This window comes from Apus apus, chromosome 14, assembly GCF_020740795.1.
Source record: "Apus apus isolate bApuApu2 chromosome 14, bApuApu2.pri.cur, whole genome shotgun sequence".
Taxonomy (NCBI): domain Eukaryota; kingdom Metazoa; phylum Chordata; class Aves; order Apodiformes; family Apodidae; genus Apus; species Apus apus.
In genome coordinates this window covers 16,212,565-16,237,369 of record NC_067295.1, presented here as the reverse complement: position 1 = coordinate 16,237,369, position 24,805 = coordinate 16,212,565, and the positions used below count along the sequence as shown (strand labels likewise).

At 53.0% G+C, this 24,805-nt stretch overlaps 1 protein-coding gene across 3 annotated transcripts in view; it reads right to left on the bottom strand.

The window, feature by feature from the left end:
• LOC127390480 (ankyrin repeat and fibronectin type-III domain-containing protein 1-like) overlaps positions 1-24,805 on the bottom strand; it is a 248,294-nt gene that overhangs the window by 211,176 nt on the left and 12,313 nt on the right. Inside the window, exon 1 of one of the 3 annotated variants that reach the window (XM_051632189.1) lies at positions 10,877-11,074. The exons of 1 other annotated variant lie outside the window; for it this stretch is intronic. The gene's annotated coding sequence lies outside the window, so the exon portion shown is untranslated. Of the gene's footprint in view, positions 1-9,006; positions 9,027-10,876; positions 11,075-24,805 lie in introns of those variants that run through there. One more of the 3 variants, XM_051632190.1, reaches the window with a different exon arrangement.

Genomic DNA, 24,805 nt, shown 5'->3' with positions numbered 1-24,805 from the left:
GGGGTGATTAGACATTGGAATGGACTGCCCAGGGAAGTGGTGGAGGCACCATCCCTGGAGGTGTTCAAGGAAAGGCTGGAGGTGGCACTTGGTGCCATGGGCTGGAGATGTGGTGGTGTGAGGTCATGGGCTGGACTTGATGATCTTAAGGGTCTTTTCCAGCCTTGGTGATTCTGTGACTCTGTTAAAGCTGCTCAAAAAGCACTGGCTCTGTCCTCCCTGGGAGCCAAGCCTCGTGCAAACGAGATGGATACAGGGATTTGGCCACGGGGAAAAAGACCTGGAGCTGTGGGAAGAGCACTCAGAGCTGGGGGTACAAGGAGGGTGCGGGGTCGGGGCAGGGTGGGAGGGCAGAGCAGGGTGCGGGGTCGGGGCAGGGTGGGAGGGCAGAGCAGGGTGCGGGGTCGGGGCAGGGTGGGAGGGCAGAGCAGCGCAGCTGGGGGGGCAGCAGCGCAGCCCGGACCGTGCCGAGCCGAGCCAGCCGCGGTGCCGCACTGCCCTCTCGTGTCCCTGCCCTCCCGTGTCCCTGCCCTCCCGTGTCCCTGCCCTCCCGTGTCCCTCGCCCTCCCGTGTCCCCTGCCCTCTCGTGTCCCCTGCCCTCTCGTGTCCCTCACCCTCCCGTGTCCCTGCCCTCCCGTGTCCCTTGCCCTCCCGTGTCCCCCGCCCTCTCGTATCCCTCACCCTCTCGTGTCCCTGCCCTCCCGTGTCCCCCGCCCCGGCGGGCACAGCGACCCCCGGCCCTGCAGGGACCCAGCGCGGCAGCCCCGGGTGCTGCTCTTCCCTTCCCCCTGGGCAGGGGCAGTGCGGGGGATCAGGGCGCGGGGGCACTGCCCGTGGTTTCCCAGCTCTCGGTGAAAGAGTTAACCCAGCGAGCGCCGTGCGGGAGCAGGGAAGGGGGCAGAGGCCTCGAGCGAGGGCAGCCGAACGCCCCGGCTGCCTGCGCAGCGATGGGATGTGCGGGAAGGAAACACAGAGGGACCAGGTTCCTGCCAAGACCCTGGGCTGCAGGGACCCTAGTAAACCTCTTCGCCCCTTTGCTCACACGTTAGAGCAGCCCTGAGCACCGCGGCTGCAAACCTCTGGATCAGGTCCAGCCCAACGAGGGAGGGCGGCAGGAACCAGGCACGGGAACCAGCCAGTGCTGCACCCACCTCCTGCTCCCCTGCTTGGGAGACCTCTTCTTACACCAGCAACAAAGACCCCAACCCCTCACAGGCCAGCTGTTCAGACCTCTCCCTAATGTCACACCACCTTATTTCTTCCTTCATTTTGACCAGCTGGACACCCTGCAGCCCATGCCTGCATTCAGAAGAAGGACTGCACAGTTACTACACCCACCACCAGGCTCCAGTCCCAGCTCTGGCACCTCCAACTTGTCCCTTCACTACTCAACACGTTGCTTTTTCCAACTTCTTCCTCTGCACTTAAACAGATACAGACAAACAGAGCACAGAGGAGGGCAAGGCATTAGGAAGCAGCAAGGAAGAGTCCTATCTGGTGGGCTGGACATCCCTTGAGGGGGATCCATCCCTCTGTCCCACGGCAAAGCACCAAAGCCTTACTGGAGCAGAGATATCCAGCACCCCCTTGAGCTCAAGTGCATGTAGAAAAGGCTGAGGTTGGTGCAGCTCCATCTGACTGGGACCACGTGCCCTGTGGATGGATCCTCCTCCTCCCCGCTCAGAGCAGGTGGACACCCAGGACACAACTCCTCCCAGGAACAAGGGGACCATCAGGGACAGCCAGGCAGCAGGACCGGACCTGACAGAGCAGCTCTGTGCCACGCCAGCACTGCCCAGCTCGTGGGGGTGCTGGGGACCTGGAGCACCCTGAGGCAGCAACAAGGCTTGGGGGCATGGCAAGCACACACTGCCTGCCCCCCCATGAGAGGCGGGGGCAGCCACAAACAAACCTGGCATTGAAATCCAGGCTCACCCCAGCCCATCTGCAGCTCCGTGAGCCTGTGGCAGACAAAGACAACGTTAGTTGATGGGGAGCCCTGCCAAGGCGGGGGAGACAAACCAGCCTTTGTATCTGCAAAGGCAAAGTTAGCTTTGGGGAAAAGACTCAACAACCAGAGCCTGGTGCTTTGGCTGCTGTTCACTTGGAGGATCCTAATCCACATGCAGATGACAGCAGGAGTCTCCAACACTCCCTTTCTCTTGCCTGCCCCACACACAAGAGGAGCTGGGGGTCCCACCACAGATGCTTCCTCGTGCAAGGACCTTCAGCACTGGGCACCAGGCCAGGAACACGCTCACAGCAACAGGAACTGAGACAAGAGAGGTTGGACCCTTCCCAGCTTAAATCCATTTATCACCCATCTCTTTCTTTTTCCCCAGGCCAGCAGAGAGCTAGGAGCTCAAAAGCATTCCTCCCCAGGGGTAAGCCAAGCAGGGTCTGCACTTCTGCCCTTGGATCTGACCCATCCTGTCCCTTTCCTGTGCTTGAACTTCATGTCCGCAATGGCAATGATTTCCATATGCAGAAAAACAAACCCCCAAGGACAACAGGTTTTCTCCCATTTCCTCCCTTCCCCAGCTCTGGGAGGAGAGCAGCCCTCCTGCCTGCAGTGAGCCAGCAGCCATCTGTCCTCACTTGTCCCTGTGGCACAGAGCAGCACGTGTGCTGTGCTCACCTCCAGCACCCTGTGATCACCCTCACACAGCACAGATCTTCAAGGTGAGAAACATTTAACTGTGGCCACCAACAGCTCCTGTGCAGCCAGGACAGCCCAGCCCAGGACACACTTCCCAGGGGAACCTCCCTGAAAAGGGCAAATCCTCTTGATGACTTAATGGGAAAACCAAAACCAGATATAAAAGGAATTGGGAAGAATTCTGTCTTCACACAGCACTCACCCTGCAAAGCTGACATCATGGACTGAGATTAAATGTACACATTTAACCAGAGCTGCAGTGAAACTGGTGGGTATGACTGCACGTACACCAGGTTTTCACTGCTGGTACAAACCCTGTCATCCACACCTCCCCGAGGCACAGCCAGGCCGTGTTGCATGACTTCAATTAAAAAATAAAACACTTGCCCAGCTCTCCCAGAGCTCCCAGCAGCGCGAGCACCGTGCCCGGCTGTGGTTCTGCTGGTGTTTGTCAGGCTAAATGAAAATGGTGACACATGGGGAAGGGCTGCAAGGCCGTGGCATTTACTGCTCATCTGCTCAGCAGAGGTGTGCTTGGCAATAGGGAGACAAGACAAGGGCACCGTGCAGGCCAAAGGGACCACAATGAGGAATGGAGCATCTGCCTGTGAGGAAAGGCTGGGAGAGCTGGGGCTGCTCAGCTGGAGAGGAGGAGCCTGAGGGGGGATCTCATCAACACCTAAAAATATCTACAAGGGGTGTCAGGAAGATGGGACCAGTCTCTTTTCCATAGTGTTCAATGACAGGACAAGGGGCAATGGGCACAAGCTGGAGCACAGGAGGGTCAAACTGAACATGAAGAACAACTTCTTTCCTGTGAGGGTGACAGAGCCCTGGGACAGGCTGCCCAGAGAGGCTGTGGAGGCTCCTTCTCTGGAGACATCCCAAACCCAGCTGGAGGTGTTCCTGGGGGATCTGCTGTAGGTGACCCTGCTCTAGCAGGGGGTTGGGCTGGGTGATCTTCAGAGGTCCCTTCCAACCCAACCACTCTCTGAATGCCTACATTGGAGGATCAGGCACCTGCTCAGCTTCCCCAAGCACCAGCACAACTTTTCCCCCACCAGCTATTGGTGAAGCAAAGGACAGGGAGCCCAGCACAGCCCCAGCTCACCCTTTGACAAGGTCCATCCCTCCCTCAGCATCCACAGCAGCTCCTCCCAGGCTCCTGGCAGCTGAAGGACCATTCTCCACAGTGCAGACCTGGGTGCTCTATCACTAGCCACCCCGTGCTGCCGGGAGGGAGAGAGATGAGACCCTGCCCATTAGCCAGTGGGGTAGAATCCAGTGCCTTGCTGAGAGGTGAGTGATGCCCTGAGCCCTGCAGAAGAGGACAACCACCTGCCCAGAGATGTGCTTCCCACCCAAGGGAGGCCAAGGACTCTGAGTGAGCTGGTCCAGCACGGTCCCACCCAGTGGCCTAAAGCCCCCTCCTAAAAGGGCCACTGGGTGGGACCGTGCTGGACCAGCTCACTCAGAGGTCCTCACATGCCTGAGCAATGAGCTCAGCTGAAGACATCTCAACACCCATGAGCCTGGACATGTGGGTGCAAAAACACACTCCCTGTCAGGATGCCAACCTTCCTTCATTTGCTTGGTACATGAAACTGGGACGTGCTGCCCTCCTCCTAGATGATTATCAGTCACTGGATTGATAATGGATTACATTAGCTAATGGATTACATTAATTTCTTATACAGCAGTAAAAAGTAGATGTGTGAGCAAGAACTGTGGGCTTTTGCTTTCATTTATTCTCCCTCCCCTCCATTTGGCACTGGCAGCCAAAATATATCAGAGCTTCCTACTGACCTCACTGAATACACATGGCTTGGCAAGAGCACCCAGCACTGCCACACTGATGTTAATTTATTATTACATTCTCATTAGCCTGCAACCAGGTATGGTGAGGGAGATGAGATGCCCCATATCCCAAAGCTAAGGCAGAAATAGGAACTACTGGGGGAAAGAAACCCTCCTCCATGAGGGGGGAACTGATGTGGATCAGTCACCCTACGAGGGAAAAAAAACACTGCTACAGATACAGGCTCTCCTGGCTCTGGGCTGGCATGTTGATGCAGAGAAAAGCCTGGAGATGGGATGGATAAGTCATAAATGGAATAAAACCACCAGCAAACACTGTTGTTGGGTGAAGTCTTTGCTATCCCAAAGGAACAGCTAAGGCACCAGGACCCACGGCACACGTGAGCCTCACGGAAGCCACGACCTGCCCCACAGCACAGCCCTCAGCCCCTGGTAGCACTGGTACCAGCCCAGTGCCCCCCAGGCCTGGGGGGATGTTCCCTGCTGCTGCCACAGCCACAGGGACTGCAGAAACCAGGGAGCTTTTTGCACTGCTCTGTCCTATCAGGAGAGAAAACTGCAGCATAAGGTTTTCCTCCATTAGGGATAATAGAGGAAAAACTCCCCCACTAAAAAGAGGCATCTCAGTGCTTTTCCTGCCATATCACAACATTGTTCCATTTTCATCTGTTTCAGCTCAGAGCACCTTTGCTTTTAGCCTCCAAACCTTAATGCACAGATCACTAAGCTGCCTGGTGCAGATCTGCCCTGTGACAGGCAGGAAAAGGTGGCTTCAGCATCACTGACACCCAGACGAGTCTCTGTCTGGATTCAGTCTCTGTTGTGGAACTGCCTTCTGCTCCAGCATTTCTATCCAAGGCAAATTTGTCGAGGGGGGGGGGGGAACAAAAACCACATCAAATAACATTATTTGCAAATCATCATTTTGCTTCACTAGAGCTGGACACTGATGCAAAAGAAATATTTGAACCACATCCTCAGTCACACCTGCTCATCAGGAAACCTGCTCTCACCCCAGCCAGGACTGCACCTCTGAATTTGCATCCACTGTTTTTCCCTTGCTCCTGTTCCAGCTGTGGCTGCTAAAGCAGCAGCAAACAGCTGGCCAAAAATTATTAACACTCAGAAAAATCTTGCAGAGTGCAGGACAACTGTCAGGTGGGAGCCTGGAAACCTCAGTTTCAGCTAGAAGCATTTTTCTGCTTGTGAATTGGAGACAGCAACCTCAGCCAAGTAGTTAAGGCTCTAATCACTGTGTCTGACATGCAGAAGGATGCCAGGGAAATGTTATTTATGACACAGCTAATGGGGTTTGCCCTTAAGCACTGGGCAAATCTTCCAGCTCATTACCCAACGTTAAGAATCACTTGGATAAATTAGGTATTGGAAAGTCAAGCCTGCAGAGCAGCTCTTTGATTTATCTTCAAATCATAGAATGGTGAGAGTTGGAAGGGACCTTCAAGATCATCGGGTTCCAACCTCCCTGCCATGAGCAGGGACACCTCCCACCAGACCAGGCTGCACAAGCCTCATCCAACCTGCCCCTGAACACCTCCAGGGTGGGGGCATCAACAACCTCCCTGAGCAACCAGCACCTTCCTACCTTCATGGAAAATAATTTCTTCCTGATGTCTAACCTAAATCTCCCCTCTTTCAGTTTAAAACCATCACCCCTTGTCCTGTCACTGTCGTCTCTGCTGAAAAGCCCCTCCCCAGCTTTCCTGGAGCCCCTTCAGGTACTGAATGACCTACAGAAGGAAGATGTCATACATGCCCCTCCTGGTCACGCTCACAACACAGCAGCACTGCTGTCACCATCCAGAATGCAGGACAGGGTCAGGCACACAATCACACAACAAACGTTTTCCCCCCTCAACTAACACCTCCCAGCCCAGGGATGCTCTTCCTTGGTTTGCCTGGAAAGCTAAATCAAACCTGGAGCATCCCTGGGCTCATGAGGTACAGGGGGAGCAGTGAAGCTTTGACAAAGAAGCAAGCCTGGAAGAAAACTTCCACATGCTCAAGGTAAGCAGATAGCAAAGAGAATGTGAGAGGAGAAATGCAGACAAAAGAGTGCAGCAAACGGGATGAGACTGCACGTGTAACCCTCAGTGCCATCAAGGGCCTCCTGGCTGGGACCAAAGAGAAGATTGTTCATCACTTCCCTCCCATTTGCTCTTCTCTCAGTGCTGCTCTTACAGCTGGGGATGCAGGTTTGTTGGAGGCAGAGAACAACACTGAAGGAAACTGGGCACCCTGCAATAGTCCCTTCCCTTGCCAGGCTCCTCCAGACAGAGCTTTGGCCAGCCACCAGCTCCCCGTGAAGAGAAAGGTCTCCTCTATCACACCCCCACCTCACCCATGCATCAGCTGAAGTGGACACAGGACCTGGGCTGTCACTGCCCCATGTCACCTCCTTCCCACCTCAGGCAACGAATGAGGAGCAAAAGGTGAAGAGCAGATGCAGCTGGAGATGTTCCTTAAATGGTGGCAACCAAAGGAACAAACTTCACCTGGTGTTTAAGCAATGAAGATCACAGTATGGCTGAAGGTGGCAGGGACTTCTGGAGATCACTCAGTCCAATCTCCTCCTCAAGCAGGCCCAGCTGCAGCAAGCTGTCCAGGATGGGGTCTACTTGAGTTCTGAATATCTCCAAGGCTGGAGACTTCACAACCTCTCTGGGCAGCTTAGTCCAGTGTTCAAACATCCTCACAGTAAAAGAGCATTTCTTGTGTTTTGTTGCAATTCCCTGTGTTTTAATTTGTGCCCATTCCCTCTGTCCTGCCACTGGGCATGCCAAGAAGAGCCCATCTGAGGGCAAACCCCTTCTTGTGGCCACAGACGTGGTAACAGACATACTGGGGTCATTGCTACAGTGAGAGGAGCAGAGACCCAGTCTGAGTATCAGGCTCCTGAACACTCCAAAACCCATGTGTGCCTGTGAGCAGGGAACTGTAGCACCCTTCACCCAGGGGCTGGAAGGGGACCTTCCTGGCCCTCCTCCCCTGTCCATGCAAAGTCAGGTTTTACCACAACACCACATCTCCACTGTCAGGACAATGAAACTAGATTCTCACAGAATTGAAAGAAAACACTCATCCTTTACAGCCAGACCCGGGAGGGGCTGTGCTGCTTCTCATTTTGCTGAGAGCATGTTTCTGAACCTCCAGCTGAGGGTTTGCTCTCAGGAATTCATCCAGACTCAGCCTGGTGGTCCCCAGGGCCAAGAGCTAAGCCTTCTCTTCCTCCACCAGCTGGAAGAAGGTGCATCCAAGGAGATAAAAGCCCTCACTTATGACTCTTGAGAGCCAACTAGGTTTTCTCTACAGAGAGGGTACTTGAGCAAAAATAGACCATGGAAGAGGCTCCCTTGTGCTGTCAGAGCTCTGCCACTGCAGGAAGAAGCCAAACAGCAGTGAAACCTCAGTACAGCAAATCCTGGGCTACTCTTTCCACTTTCCCAACCCTGCCACAAGACCCAGGGAATCATCATCACCATCAGACAAGGTAAACCAGTCCAGACGTTCACAGGATCAAAAGGATGCTCTTTGCAGGTCTGATCCTGTGATCTTGCAGAGGGGGATTTATTTCATACCTCAGGACATTAGCACCTATAGCCAGAGATGTAACACCCCCCCCTCACACAAACACTCACACTTGTCTTCTCTCAGAAGAGAGTTTAGCTCATACAGTTTCAAGTCACCACATTTTTAGCCAAATCTTGTGCAGTATTTGCAGAGTGAGGATCATTGGCCTGGCAACCACTGATTTTTACATTAATAAGTTTGACTTCTTCACATAAAATAGTCACAGCCAAGAAGAGTGTGGAAATAAACAGCTTCAGGAGGCTCCTCCAAAGAAAAGGAAAGAAAATCCCCTTTTTGCCAAGAAGAAATACAGACCATTCAGGAATTCCTGGGAGCTTGGGTTGGTTTTGTTTGTCTACTCTTGCTTTTAATTCATAGTCACTGAAAGGGTTTTGTACCCTTAACTATTGAATTTGCCACCAAATCAGCACCTTAATGAGAAGGAAGCAAGAGTTCTACATTCACAGCTCAGGCATTTGCACTCCAGCACACAAACAGGAGGAGGAAGAAGCAGCCCTGGCAACCTCTGGAGCCAGCCTGGCCTGGACCAGCTGGCAGGAGCTGGCACAGGCAGGACTTTCCATCCCCAGCTGTATGCTGGGCAAGCTCTCCCTGCTCCCCCCTCAGCTGCTGCAAGCACGTGGTTGTCACATATGAAGGGAAAGCTTCACACCATATCAGACATGAGGGGAAACCCTGTGCTAACAGAGCCAGGGGAGCAGCCCTGTGGCCCTGGGCAGGGACAGCACTAATGTCCCATCCACTGCTCAGCCCTGAAGGCCTTGGAGGGGCTGCTCAAGCTGCCACATCCCCTCGTCCTTTCCAGTAGCAGGAAGCTGGGAAAGACAAGGATGAAAGCAAAATCAGGAGGAACTTCCAGGTGAGCACCTCACATGGATTAAAATCAATGCCATAAACTCTTACCACAGGACAATTCTTACCATTGGACAACACCCTCAGGGACATGGTGTGAACTTTGGGGTTGTCCTGTTCTGGGGCAGGAGTTGGACTTGGTGATCCAGGCTGTCCAAGGAGCTGGTTGAGCCACCATCCCTGGAGACATCTAAAAAGACAGATGTGGTGCCAGGGGACTGGGTTTAGTGGTGGACGTGGCAGAGTTGGAGTAGTGGTTGGACTCTATGATCTTGAAGATCTTTTCCAACCAGAGTGATACTGTGACACAGTCACAGCCCCTCTCAAGGGGACCTGGCAGATGAGGACTGCTGCCAGCTGTAGTCTCCCCCAGCTCAGAGATGCACTTGTGCATAGGGAGGGACACAGACAACCACTGACAGGCTGTACAACACAACATCCCCCTTCACACCCACAGCAGAGAGGCAAGACATCAGCCAGGCAGCAACACAAATACACCCTTCAAATCACTTTCCCCCCCGAGGCTGGGCTTTGCTCCCCAAGGTCAGGTCAAGGGATGCTTTTGTTTGAGAAAGCTGCTGATCTGCTATGGGTTACCCTCCCAGAGGGCAGAGCAGATAGCACCAGAGCTAGTAGGACCTATTGTGCCAGCACAGGGGATCCCAAGGCAGAGTTCAAGAGGAGAAATTAACCCCACATCCCTTACAGCAAAGGCATTTGGGGGAGCTCAGAGGTGGGAACCAACAGGCAGGGTCTGCAGCAGGCAAAGGCTGCCTGGCACCCTCCAGCCGTGCCTTGGTGGGTAGGACACAGCCCTGCTATTTCTTCATCTTCCCTCCACGCTGCTTCCCAGCAGGAGTTGGGATTGCTACAAAATCCATGCAAAACACTCTGTTAGGATTGGCAGGAGCTCAGGAACAAGCTACTCCTTCCCTGCCAGCTTGAGGGAAACTCATTAAAAACAAGACACTGACACAGACGGCAGGGAAGGAGCAGGACACCCCAGGCACCCAGCAGCTTCTGAGGATGGGGAGCTGTGCTGCACCCCAGGCAGGGAGGCTGGGCTGCATCACTGCCTTCCCAAAATAGCAGAAATTCTTCCAGTTCATTCAGAGCCAGCAGCCTTGCCCACCTGCCCCCCAAAAGCAGACAGCCCTCTGCCTTCAGCCCCCAGCTCCAGGGGCTGCAGACACCAGCAGAGGTCTGCAGGGGCACCCACCATGGAAGAGCAGGGTCTGTGCCACTCTGACAGTCACAGACTGTATGAAAGTACTGATACATGCTGCTTTGTGCACGACCATGAATTCTCTCTGTCCCCTTCCTAGCCATGGCCCTGGCAACAGCCCCGTCCCCAGCACCACAGCAGGACACAGCCCCTGCCCTCAGTCATCGCTGCTGCAAGAGGCACCTGCCCATCGCTGTGGCATCTGGCCCCACAGACCTGCCACAGCCTGGGGTTCACCTCAGGCTGGGCTCCTTTGCCACAGAAACAAGAGACCACAGACATGGAGAAAATTACAGCCCCCAAGGAAACTGAGCACTGTAACTCACCCAGCCCTGAACAAGGCACCCAAGAAGCTGTGTGTCCCAGGGCAGAACACGGCTCACCAATGGAGCACGTGGTCCTGGCTGAGCTATCTGTGCCATCTGCCCAACAAGCACCAACCCAGCTCCAACCACATCCTCATTCTCCAGCACAACTAGAAGAACATGCCTTCCTTTTCAGTTTGGTCTCTTACAGCATCTCTTTTTGGCAAAAGGAGAAGAAGGGGCATCTCAGCAGCAGGGGGTGGTTTCTGGCCAGAGCAGACACAAAGAACCACACACAAACACCCATCACCACAACACATGGCAGCAGCAGAGCCCTGTGTCTCAGTGAGGACGCTAAGCATCCCACGGGGCACCAGGCAAAGGAGCAAAGGAAACAGGGCTACGTACTCATTCTGCAGCAGGGACCTGCAGGCCACCGAGCCAGGCTGCAGCACGGCCGGGAAGCACAAGTTCCGTCCAAGTCGGTCGCACCATCCAAGTCTTGTTGCACTGAGGAAGGATGGTCTGATGGAGGGACCCACAAGCCCCCTCAGCCCCCTGTTCTCATCACCACCACGTCAGCAATGCATTAATCCCCCTATCCAAGAAAAGAGAGGCAATGGGCAGCTCTCCCTCCGCCAAGGCAGAGGGCTGCTCGCAGAGGCAGCCTGGCGCAGCTGCGCTTCCCCAGCACACACCGCCCGGCTCCGTGCAAGACTCCAGCATGTCAGCAAGCAAATCCTCTTTGCCTATGGGCAAGGAAACTGTGTAGGGGTGGGGGGCTGGGGGGAAAGCATCAAGAAACTCTTTGTCTACAAACATCCCAGGCGGGTGCACGTGCAGCATGTGCTTCCTGACGAGGGCGGAGGGGGAGCCTGAACTTCAGAGACACCATTTCCGCTTGTGGCTTCATCCACTCACTTATTGTCTTCTAAAAATAAAAGTAAACACTGAAGAAGAGCTCTTTGTTTTTATTTCTGCTGCGTCAGAGAAATTTCTCTGGTAGGAACAACTTGTGGAACCTCTTCTCAAGTCTCTGGGAGCGTCCCCTGAGCACCCTTGAAGAAGCTGTGGGTGCCTCAGGGACTGGCTGTCCTCTCTTCCCTCCACCCTGCAGCTGCCACTGGTGCCAGTGGTGAGGTCCACCTGCACCAGGCTAACCTCCTGTCACCTCTTCTGTGGGTCAGAGAAGGCCACTGCTCAAAGCACAGGTCTAAGCCACATTGCTCTCCTTGAAAAAGCCCCAAAGCATGAGGAAGGCCAGGGCAGTGGCCTTTTGAACATACAAAATCCATATTTTAAAAAACTGAGATATACATATTTTCCTCACTTTTCTTCCTTCCAGATCTTGCTTCCTGACAAGCCTGGTGGTGGGCAGCACTAGCTGGCTGCTGAGGCCAAGCCTGAGCCCCAAACGGCCCCACACAACCACCATCACTGATTAAAAGCAAGCACAAACTTCCTCACCAGGCAGCTGCTGTAATCTAAGCATCTTATGGCTTTTCCACTTGTTTGTTCAGGCTCTTCCTCTACTACAGAGCTGCTGTACAAAACTGCAGGATAACAAGACACAAACACAATTATCTTTCTTTTTTTGACCTGCACTAGGACTGAATCCAGCATTAACAGCCCAAAGCTTCAGGTGTCCTCCCTGATTTTAAAAATTGCTTATCTAAGCAAAACACCACAGGGACCAACATCACTGCCCAGAGCAAAGCTCTTCATCCACACCCTCACTGACAGTGTTTCTTCAATCTGCCAGTTTGAAAAATATAAAATAATAATAAAAAGGAGACATTTGTTTTAATCATTTGGGTGCTCTAACCCACTTCCCAACAAAAGCACCATGAGGCATTTCATCAGGCTGCTAATAGCATCCTGGGGTGCATTAGGAGGAGTATCTCCAGCAGATCAAAGGAGGTTCTCCTCTCCCCCTCTACTTGGCCCTGGTGAGACCTCACTTGGAGTGTTGTGTCCAGTTCTGGGCTCCCCAGTTCCAGAGGGACAGGGATCTGCTGGAGAGAGTCCCAGGGAGGCTCTGAGGATGATGCAGGGACTGGAACACCTGCCTGATGAGGAAAGGCTGAGAGACCTGGGGCTGATCAGTCTAGAGAGGAGAAGACTGAGGGGGAATCTAATGAATGTCTATCAATACATGAGGGCATCAAGAAGGCAGGACAAGCTCTTGTCACTTGTGCCCTGGGACAGGACGAGGGGCAATGGATTCAAACTGGAGCCCAGGAAGTTCCACCTCAACATGAGGAAGAACTTTGCTGTGAGGGTGACAGAGCCCTGGGACAGGCTGCCCAGAGAGGTGGTGGAGTCTCCTTCTCTGAGTGCCTTTCTGAGTGACCTGCCCTAGTTTTGGTCCTGCTCTGGCTGGGGGGTTGGACTCGAGGATCTTTGGAGGTGCCTTCCAACCCCTGACATGCTGTGATTCTGTGACACCTAACAAGGAGCAGTCAGGCTCCAAGGAGAAAAGAGCTATCCATCCCAAAGGCAAGGGGGCAGCTTGGAGGGACAGGAAGAGAAACAAGTGGAGCCAGGGCTGCCAGCCCCCTTCAGCAATGGAGCTGCCCCAGTGCTGTGCTCTGCTGCACCACAGCACACAGGACAGGCCCCTGCCCTCCCCCCCTTGCCTGGGGACCAATGCATTGAAAGAGAATGGGCTTGGCAGAGCCCAGCTCCACTACAGCAGCTGCAAGGAAAAAGAAAAAAAACAAACAAACAAACAACACAAAAGGCAAGGGCCAGTCACTGCAAACATCCTTCCCAGGGCCCCACCACCTCCAGAGAGCAGGGAAGTGCAATAACCAGGACTGGACAAGTCGAGAGCCCAGCCCTGAGCCAGGAGCCAGCCTGTGAACACATACAGCAAAGCCTGCTGAGCAAATGCCATGAACTCCCAAACCACTTGCTTCCTTGGCTGCCAAGGTAGGCACAACGTGTGTGCTTGGTGGGTTATTTTCTCCTCCAAGCAAAGACAGGGACCGGAGACTGGACACAGTCTTTGGAGCAGAGAGGGCAGTGCACAGTGCACAGCTGGGGGAAGGGGACTGTCCCCTCTCCAAACACCACTCCACCCCCCAGAGCCCAGCAGCACTCCCCAGCTGCAGACATACCAGTTCATGAAGACTGGAATGGGGAAAAAATAATCATGAAACAACACTGTGTATGTGCATGTGTCAGGGGGACTTCGGGGGCTCCACGGGGAGCGAGCCTCCCCAGCCCCCCCACATCTCTCCCTGCCCCCGAGCACTGGCCAGGCTCTCCAGCACTATCCCTGCTGCTTCAGACAATGTGCTCTACCACGGAGAGAGGACTCAGCACTGGACAACCTCCCTCCAGTCTCTTTCAACATCTTTCTACCCTGCCAGCTGGATCCAAGGCTGGATCCATGGCTCATTCTCCTCAGCCCCCCAGCACTCCTTTCAGCAGCGCTCAGAGGCTGCAGGTCAGCACTGGTGACCTGTCACTGTTCCACACCACACAAAAAACCCACAATCAAATCCAATCACCTTTACACATACCAAGACAAGAGAGAAAACAGCTTTGCTGCTCATCAGTTCTCCTCCGAGACAAAAACCCAAGACACACCAATAATCACTTGTGGGCAAGAGAGGGAGCAGGCAGTTTGACTAACGAGCATCCTCCCGTGCAGCAGGGCACGATCCAGGACCCTGCCAGGGCTGAGCAGAGGGTGAAATCCAGGGAAGCCACATGCCCTGCAGGCCCAGAGGTGCCCAGCCAGCTTCCACCTTTGCTCATCCCCAGCACAGCACACGTGCTCACTACAGGAATCGGAGCCTGAGCAGCAATGAGGGGCACAGAGCTGGGGCCAAACCAGACTGTGGCACAAGGGGACTGATGCAGGGAAGTGATCAGGCTGTGCCTGTGCTGCTGGCATAGCTGCCAGCCTGCTCAGGGTGTGTTGGCAGGAGCAGAGATGCTGCTAACCAAGAACTTTAAAGCAGACTGTAACATTTGCTAAAGAAAACCCACGAGTTTTAACATACCAGTTAAAAAGTGAACAGCAGTGGTGTGAAAAAAAAACAAAAAACACACTGTCCTTACAGGGGGAGCAACTTGGTACAGCTGCAAACTTTTACCATGCTCTTGCCTCACAGTTCCACCAGGATAAGCTGGAATGCATCGTTCAGCTCTCCAGTTACAATTTTAGAGCTGTATGGATTAATTGACTTGGGGCATATCCCTTGGGAACCCAGGGGATGCTCATCAGTGCCCATGTTGGTCTGACTTGCTGCCCAGAGCCAGCTGAGGCACAGAGGGACACTTCACCCCTCAAGCACTCTAGTGGGAGTGACTCCAGCAGAAGCCATGGAAAGACTTCAGCTTCCCTCCAGTCATCATCTTAATTTATTTCAGAGTGCTTTCTGATGTTGGCACTAGAGGCAAAATCACCAGCATCAACTTGCCAAAGAGATCAGCACCACTGTGGCCCCCAGCAGCTGCCACAAGCCATGGGCAGGCAGGAGCAGCACCCCAGAGAGGGCTGTCAAGGCAGGTTGTGTCCCACCAGCACCCAGCCAGTGCTGCAGCCTGCATCTTCTCCCTAGAAAGGTCCAACTTCCAAACCCCCCCAGGCACAGGCAGGTACAGCTCCACTTCAGGGTGCACACTCAGGTCTGGAGCAGGAAAGCTTCACAGCTGTGCCATGGAACAAGGCCATGTCCCCCCTTAACTGCCCTCCCATTCCTCTGCTCCTCACCCAGCTCTCCAGGATGAGCCAAGAGATGAGGAACAGCCAGCACTCCCTGGGAACACCCATCACCCCACAGCAGACACCCCCTCCAAGAGCACTGGCTGCTCTCCACAGGCTGGGCAGGAGAGCAGAGCAGCTGCCACACAACCCACCCAAGGCAGTGCCACCCACCCTTCCTGCCAGGACACCCTGAGTGTTCCCTGGAAAACCCAGAGAAGGGCAAAACCCAGCCCTCTCCCTGCCCATTGAGCTCTGTGCAGGCAGTGTAACAGCACCCAAAAGGGGCAATGACAGGGACACCTGTCCCAGTTAATTATTACCTGGCCAGCCACCTGCACTGCCATCCAGGAACAGCCTTATTCAAATCCAGGGAAGGAGACAAAAGTTGTCCAAGCACTTTTACACATGCTGACCCACAAGCAGCCCACCCAGCAGACCCAGCTCGTCCCTGCCCCCTCTGTGCACACACTGAGGTCTCCTGGGGGTCTTCTGCAGGTTTCCTGGGGGAAAACAGGACACAGGAGCACTGTGACCTGTCCAACCAGGCAGGGCCACGCTGCCTCTCCCAGGGCCTTGTCCATCAAGGATTACCAGCTCCAGCCATACCATGGAGGGGCTGGATCACTGAAAAACAGGAGAGCTTTGCTGGTTTTCAACCCCAACACAGAAGGTTGGTCTTTGTTCTGTGAGGTTTCAGCTCCTAGACCAAAGACACTCCAAATCTAAAAGCTACCTCTAAGGGCTGTCCAACAGACACCACCACAGCTCCACAAATGTTACAAAACCACCCACACATCTAAGAAGTTCCTGGATTTCACACCTCCATTGAAGCACACCTAGAAAGCCAACAGTCAAAGTGGAAAACCTTTTTGGCATCATCATTAGAGGGAGGAAAAGGAGATAAAGAGCCAAGATAAGATCAAGAGTGTGTTCTGTGAGCCTCAAGCCAGCCTCAATATTAGGTCCTGAGGTAAGGAGAGCAAATTAATTATTTTTACCTCACTGAAAAACTTTTCCTCTACTCCTGGCAAGAGCATTTGTGTTCAGGACTGAGTGTGTTCAAGGCTCTTTGATGCAGTGAGTGTGGTGCCAAGGCAGGCCAGAGACAAGCCCATGGCAAACATTTCCTCCACAGCATCATGTTTCTGCACAGATGCTCATAGTTCAAGGTAGTTTAAGACGGGGTGTTTCTCCAAGACAGAGGGCAGGTTCACATGTGCTTTGCTTTCCAAGAGCCATAGTCTCCAGGACTCAGCTGGTCACAGCTCCTCGGTGGCCGGCCAGGACCCGAGCACAGAGGCCCTGGGCAAGAGTTTATGTGTCACCACTTAGTGGTGGCTTTTAAGCAATATGTATCATAAATGCAGCCAGGAATCTCTCTGCCTGGAGGGTAAATATGGTCTGGTGACCTTACTGAGTCACTGCCTGCTGACTCACTCACTGGCAGCTTGGGAAGTGTTGGCTGAGTTGTAGGCAAGGAGATGTCATGGTGAGACAAGCTCACAGGGACTCTCCCCTAAGGCAGGAGCCTTGCAGAATCTCCAGGACAGCAGGGGCTTTTTGTTTGTATCAGCCAGCACCCTTCTCTGTTCCCCTGCACCCTCTCCCACCTCCTCACACCATGGATATGATGTCAGGGGGGCCATCATCACACAGAAAGATGACTTCACCTGCTCCTGTGACAAGATTGCTCCCAGCAGAAGCAGGTGGAGTCAATTCCCCACTCAACATTCCAAGGAATCAAGTGGAGAGCAGCCCAAGGCCACAGTGCCACCCGGAGCAGAAACAGCAGCCAGCCCCCAGGCACCCCCCTCTGACCCTGCTGCACAGCAGCCAGGCTCCAGCAGCCACTCAGACCCCACCTACAACCTTTGCTGGGTTTTTCTGGGCAGAAAGGCAGATTTCTGCCATCACTGCCTCATCTCACTGAGAGAAGGGGACAGGGAGGTAAAGCTGTGCCAGCACCACTGTCCCACCCCCACACAGCCCCTGGCAAACACAAGGATCTCTTCACAGGAACCATGTGAAAGGATCAGTGTCAGGGCCTGCTCTGGGAGCAACACACAGAGGGTCAAAGCTCTAATATTAGAGCAAAGATGATGACAGGGAAGAAGGGAAGGAACCAGAAAAGAACCACATAAATAGCAGCATTGTCCTCATTCAGTTTCACAGGGCATCAGAAGTCAAATACCACTTCCACTCAAGAGCTGCAGCCTATAATTGATTCCCATATGACAGTTTCTTATCCAGCAGTTGTTACCCATCCAAACAAGCTGAGTAAATATGCTTTGCTCTCCCATTAAAGTTGGCAACAAATCATTGGCTTGCAACAAAACCAGTGTAAACAGCATCATTCCTCCTGGGACAGATCTCCTCCTGTTCCCCTGACCTCCACCCTCTGCTGCACTTTGATGCTCCACCAACCCTGGCCCTGGCATGGAGTAAAGACTTGTGTGGTGGGAACCACCAGCAGTCCCCTGCACAGGTCCCCTTGGCTTTGGGAAGAGAAGTTGCGCTTTCTAGAGTGTTTGGGCTCCCAAAGCACCTGTGCCCACCTCGAGTGAAACGTGCTGCAGCCCAGTACATTCATTTGATAAGCAGAGACATCCAACCTGCAGCCCACAACCAAGGGTCCTTACAGGAGGCAAAACCTAGTCTGAACAGAGGAAGTGGAGCCTGGCAGCCCACAGACACTTCCTAAGGTTGGGCAGAGCTCAAGGAAGACACTGCAACTTCTTGCCCTGGCCTTTGGGGTGTCCCCTAGCAGGCTTCAGCACCTCACACAGACCCTCAGAAACATCTGGCTTTCCTGCTGCTCAACCCTGACCTTCTCCAGAGAGGCTGCTCAGGGAGAGCACAGGAGCCTGTGCACCCCATGGTCCATTCCCTTGGACTCTCCCAGCATCCACAACTACAGGGTGAGGTATGTTAGTGGGTATATCCTAGATGAGTCCTTTCTGGATCCATCTATAGACCTGCTGGTCAAGAATCTGCCCAGTGCCTTTCAGACAAGCCATCAGCCTGTTCAACCTACTGCAGCACCAGGCTCCAAGCACTCACTACCTGCCCAGTGAAGCAGCACCTGCCTTCATCTCCTTTCAATTAACTACCCACTAGTTTCACTGCCACCTTCTAGTTTTAGTATCAAGAGACAAGCTGAGCAACAGCTATACCACCTTCCTGCTTTTGTCAGCCTAGATTCAGGTCACTGTTCATTCCTGTTTTCAGATTGCTGATGGAGCCTCCAAACCAGTCCTTAGGTGACCCCACCACTTTTTTCAAAGATGGTTTTTGAGAGCTAGTGACACCTTGCAGTTTTACGAAGGTCCCACTCAAAGCACATATTGCTTTTTAAACCCAGAGAAGAACAACTGCCTAAAGGACAGTCTCCTGTCCATTCCAGTGCAATGATCTGCACCTTCCAGTGAGGGGAGAGAGGATTGTGTCAGGTATAAATACAGATATTTGCTATAAGGACCAAAGGTCTTAGCTTAACATGTGTCTGTTGAGGGACACATCTGGAAACATACTGAGGAAGCACAAGTATAAACTTCTATCTGAGCCCTCTTTTAGGAAGTTTCCTAAATACTGACTTTGGTGCCAATGTTTGAAGATTTCCTCAACAGAGCTGGAATCACACATTCCTCCCACCACCCCAGAGGCCACAGAAGCAGCAGAGAAGCCTCAGCAGGAGCCTGAGGGATAGGGATGGCTGTAACCAAACAGGATGAACAGGATCCTTAGAGATACACACAGAGGACCTGTTTTCTTCCCAATCCACTGGCAGATGCTGACATAACCCTGCCCAGGGCACCCTCGGTGGTGCCAGACACAATCTCAGCAAAGCCTTCCATGAGGCCACAGTCACCACTCAAGGTGGCCACCAGGGCCACCCTGCAGGAATGACACCAGTCCCCAGCTTCAGAGGACCACAGTGCTCTGTTACTTGTAAACATTGTGATTGACTCAAAGGAAATAGAGGAATAATATAATTACATCTTTCTGGTGTCTCTATTTACAACTGAAGCCCTCCCAGAAAACATTTATTTGGAACAACACTTCTGTGAGCAGAGCTTTGCTGGAAAACCTTGGTACACTTGAGCTCTGACTCAGAAGTTACAGCAAATCCATCTCACATCACCTGTGGGGAACAAGTGACAGCTCAGGGCTCAGCTGAGAGGCCCAACAGGCAGCTCAGGAAAAGGGAAGGGAAAGTGAGAACATCCTCAGATAGACTCAGCTGATCACAGACCACTGGTTTAGCAGATCCTGAGCTCAGCTGTGTACACGCCTGGCACGTACTCCCACTCTACTCACAAAACCCACCTAAGTCTTTGGCAAGACATCCCCAAGATAGCAACTTTGCTATCACTGGATAGTCCTTCTGACTGTCCCAAGCCAAGTTCCTCACACTTCAGCACTTTTCCCAGGATCAGACCCATTGCAATGGTCAATTCTGCAGGAGGATTTCTAGTTGTGCTTGAATTTTAATGTCCCAATAAAAAGGAGAGTTTATGATCCTTTAAAGCTGTAATCTTCCCTGCACTGGGTATGAAGGATATACTTCATGTTTGTGATACGGGTGGAGATAAGATTTATGATGTCCTTAAACTGTACACTACCCTCCTTTCAAGTGTCTGGGGTTTATAAATGGTGCAGCAGACAACTGCACCCCACGCAGCCGTCCCTCAGCAACCCTCACAGCTTGTCTCAGCTCTTGGAGCCTTCCCATCTCCCTCCTCTGCTTGGTGTAGATGCACAGAAACATTGCTTCCAAGCTTCAAAAGAGTGGAATGGAGAGACTACTGGATTCACAGCCACAGACATGTCAGTCAGTGAACAGTGAAACAGTGAACAGTGACTGAAACCCAACATGCTTGGGTCTCAACTCGTGGTGCTGCAAGGAAGCAAGCACCCTTGCACCCACTGCACACCAGCACCTCACCCTCCCCTCCAGCCAGCAGACTGCTGTCAGACAGGGGGCTTCCTCTAATGCTCTCCATCACCAAGAAGCAAACTTCCAAATACCTTGCTACATCCCCACCCCTGAGGAAGGGGCACTCCTCCACCTCACCATGCCATTTCTTCACCCTCAGAGCTTGCTTAACCCCCAGTATTTCTGCACACTATTTCTTTCTGCACTCCTACCAGGTGTCCTGCCCCAAGGGATGGTCCAGAAGCACAGAAATCCCTGCACCAGGTCTCAAGGCCCTCAGCCAGGCTATGGTGATTTTACCAGACCCCACACATGGCTGCAGCATCAGTCATCAGGGGTTAAAGCTCGTCACATGCAGCCACCTGCCAGCACCCACCCCCAGCACAGCAGACACCAGCACCACGCAGGCTGCAAGGAGGCCACATAAGTGGGGAGGTGGCAGAGGTGACCAAACCCTTCAATTCCCTGGTTGTGAAAGGCCAGCCTTCTCTCTCTGCCAAGCACTTCAAGATCTGAGCCTGAAAAGCAGAGCATGAGAGGATCACACATCCTGCAAACCCTCCAGTTCCACCGAGCTTTTCTCTCAGGGAACTACAAATATTTGCAGTGTTTTATCCAATATGCCTCCCTATTTGCCCACAGCCTAAAGGTAGATGAATAGGTCATGTACACTTAAGATATAAAGATTTCACAGGACTTGAGCCAAAACACTAGTGAGGAACTGTTGCCACACTGAAACAACAGAGCAGCAGCAGGCACATGGGGACCCAGGCACATGGACACCACGCCAGGCTCCTCTGCACAGGTCACCATCCCCTTGCCAGCCTCGGGGACAGATGCTCAGATCACATGCACCCATTTGTCTGTGTCAATGACCACTGTCCCCAAAGCCCAGCAGAAGCCACCCCAGAGGACAGAGCCCACACAGCAAGGCAATTGCCAGAGGTGGATGAGAGGAGAGGTTTGCAGCCAGTAGCTCCAAAGCCTCCCCAGACACGAGGCCACCAGGTGTTCCCCAAGCTCTTAGCACTGAAAGGTGACACAGGGGGTCGTGACCCACATGCTCAGTCTGTATGGCCCGAGGGCCAGGTCTGTATCTCCACACAGGCAGGCAATCCATCAGCAACCACAAAACCTACTCCCTCTACATGCTCTGTTTCTCCAAACAAAGCTCCAGACAGTAGCTCAGTTGCAGAGCTCTGGCTCCCTCGTCCCCGTTTTCCATCATGTCTTAAAAGGGCAAGTGATGCAGAAACAAATCTGCACAAAAGGTCAGGTAGCTTCCTCCCCTTTGCCAGGCTGAAGAAAGCCCCTCTGGCTTGCTGGAGAGGTCTCAGCACAGCAGAGTCCCTTCTCCAGCCCCAGCCACCTCACCCTCCTACACCAACAGCCACCAGCATAGCCCCAAAACAGCACCAGCAGAGCCACCTGGAACCATGGCCAACCATCCCAACAGCCCACGGGGTGGCCCTGGGAGACAACCATCACTCCAAAGCCTCATCATCACAGAGTTTTGAACTGCCTCTCTGGTCTACTCAACAAGCTGGGGCCCCCAAAACTGTCCAACAGCATCACACCACAGCAGGTTGGGTAAGATGCCCTCCCCGCCCAGGGCACTCTGCTGGAGGCTGCTCTGGCAGCCCCCTCAGCTCCTCTTCCCCCCTCCTGCAAGATCTCCCCGTGCTCTCCCCAGCCACATGGGCTGCAGCCACAACTGCCAATTCAGAGACATTAACTGACCACAAAAATAAAGGGCAAAACCACTGCCAGAAACTGCTGCCCTCCTGTTAGCTTCCTTCTCCAAATTCCACTCATTTGCTTTGAGAAAAGAACCAGCTCACCTTTAAAGCCTGCCCTTCTCTTCCTCAATAAGCTTGTTCTTCCCAGATAAAATCCCACCACCCTGGGCAACCTGACTGTCAAATATGTGTGGAAAAAACAACCACCTCAAGCAAAAGCAAACAGCAGCAGCAAGGAAAAAGGAACAGGACTCATCTTCTAAGTAGACAGTTTGGAGGGACTCTGATACACTGAGTTTTGGGACAAGCAATCTCCTTCCCAAGCTGGAGATGCCACAGGGCCAGCCCTGAGGAGCTACAAGCCAGAGCAGACACACAGAAGGGCTCAAGCAGAGAACAGAAAAGCCAGATCTCACTCCTGCTGCTCCAGAAACATCTGCTGGACAGCCACCACAGTGAAGCCCCAGCCAGTCCCTGCACTGCCAGATAAGGAGCTGGGAACAGCACATCCAAAGCTTCCCAGCAGCAGCAGAGCAGGGGCCATCGACACAGACCTAGGAGGGCAGGCTGGGAGCTGGATCCAGGGACACCCGTGGGTCCCCACAGCCTGGGAGCACAGGGGAAGGAAGCTGGCGGGTGAGAAAACAGGCATTATCAGGAGGATTTGGCTTCAGCTGAAGTCAACCTCCCGAGGTCAATGCTCTGGCAGGGACTGGGAAATTTCTGAGATGGTGTTTGCTGTTTTCATTTTAAAACTGAAATTGGCTCAAAGGGCTGGGCCAACATTACCCCCAGCAGAGGGTGAGTTAGCATGCACCTCAAATCAGTCCTAGAGAAGACCCTCCCTCCCCCAACTTGGGCACACAAGCAGCAGGAGCTCCCTGTGAGTGGAAAAGTTTCATGGAAAGGATTATCCCCAAGGAGTTTCAGTCCACTCTGGCTTGGTAAACTAGACAGGAGCATGACCTGCTCCTGCTCACCTGCACATTGCAGCAGGGAAGGTGACCACCAAGTAGAGATGAAGCTATGTTCAATACACAACTGCAAACTCAAGTGACCACTTCCAAAAGGGCCCCTAAAAAAGCCACAAGTTGGGTTTTTCCTCCAGAACTCACACCAAGATGATACAACCTATTGGCTCCCCCCTTAAACCTCCAGGTCCTGCTGCAGACCCACCCTTGGAGGGGGCACCAGCCCCCCACTGCACACACCCATCCCACAGAGACAAGAGCTGCAGGGCAGTTGGGGTTCAGGGTGTGTGTAGCACATTTTTATCATATTATGTATTTGTATCTAATTCATGTCATACAAAGGGAGGAGATTGGGAAAGATACACTTCAGCTGCAGAAGTGGGAGTGGTTACAAAAATAAAAGATCAAAGTTCTGTCATTTAAAACTAATTAATTCCAACCTGAACTATTAACATAAATTAAAAATTCAAGCCACAGACAGGGCTACATTTCTTTCCAAGTAATTTTCAAGAACCTCTAGTGCTGCAAGATAAGTAATCATACATTCCATTAATTTGCAGCAAGCACAGAGGAGGTTAACCTCTACTTCATTAGAACTAATTTTAATTTTGCTGGAATAGGGTAAGCACACTTTATAAAAATATCCTCTTGGCATTATACCTCCCAGGGAGGGAACAGTAGCTCTTTCTGCTGCCATCCCCTCTCCCTACACACAGAACATGTCCCTGCAGACCCTGGTGCAGTCTCAGCTGGAAGAGCTGAGGTGTTTCATAGAATCATTAAGGTTGGAAGGGACCTTAAAGATCATCCAGTTCCAACCCCCCTGCCATGAGCAGGGAACCCTCCCACTAGACCAGGGTACATAAAACCTCATCCATCCTGGCCTTAAAAACCTCCAAGGATGGGGCATCAACAGGCTCCCTGGGCAACCCATCCCAGTTCTTCACCACCCTCAGAGTGAAGAATTTATTCCCTAATACCTAACCTGAATCTCCCCTCACTCAGTTTAAAACCATCACCCCTTGTCCTCTCACTATCTTCTCTGATGAAAAGCCCCTCCCCAGCTTTCCTGGAGCCCCTTCAGACACTGGAAGATGCTCTAAAGTCTCCCCAGAGCCTTCTCCAGGCTGAACAGCCCCAGGTTAAGAAACCTCAGGGGACTGTGGCTGCTGAGGAAGTGGTGACAATAGGAAGAGGAAAAGGTCCAATGTCACTGTAGCACATTCCTGCCAAGGGGAATGGAGAGGCACACAGACACCAAACACACACCTGAGCCACTGGAGAAAGGGTCACAGAGCTGATGGAAGAGACACACATTGCACCCCAGTACACCTGCAATGGGAAAAAACAGACCTGAACCACTCTGGAACTGTGCCACACGTGCAAGAGGTGACAGCCAGAGAGGAGGAGATGTGGAAAGGACCAGCCTTGGGACAGCCCTTCCCAAGGAGCCTGTGAAGTGGGGTGAAATCTCACTGCCCTCCTCCCTCCCACCAAGGCTTCAAGCCAAACCTGCATCCCCTGGAGCTCCAGCAGCTCCGAGGGTCCAGTGGCAGCAAGACTCCTTGGCTGTTCATACACACATCCTTCCAGAGCAGCTGCTCACCCTTCCAGCAGCTCAATGCAACCAGAGCACAGGGCTGCCTGGTCCCCATTAAATCCCTGCCACACCAGCTTCACCACTGAGCCTTCATCCACCAAACCAGCCCAGGCTGGGAGCCAAGTACCCAAGTCAGAGCCTGGGAAGGCTCCCAGTACCTTCTTGTGCAACCAGCTTTGCCACCAGGCATGCTCCAACCTTCCTTCACCTCCTGTCTTCAGCTCTGCTTCTTCTCCAGCCTGACCCAGTTTCCAAAACAGTTTCCTGCACACTTGTGCTTTAACCTATGTAAAAAAAATCCACCCCATGCTACAGGGTGGCCTCCAGCCCAATTAACCCAAATCGATGCAAACCATAATTCAAAGCCA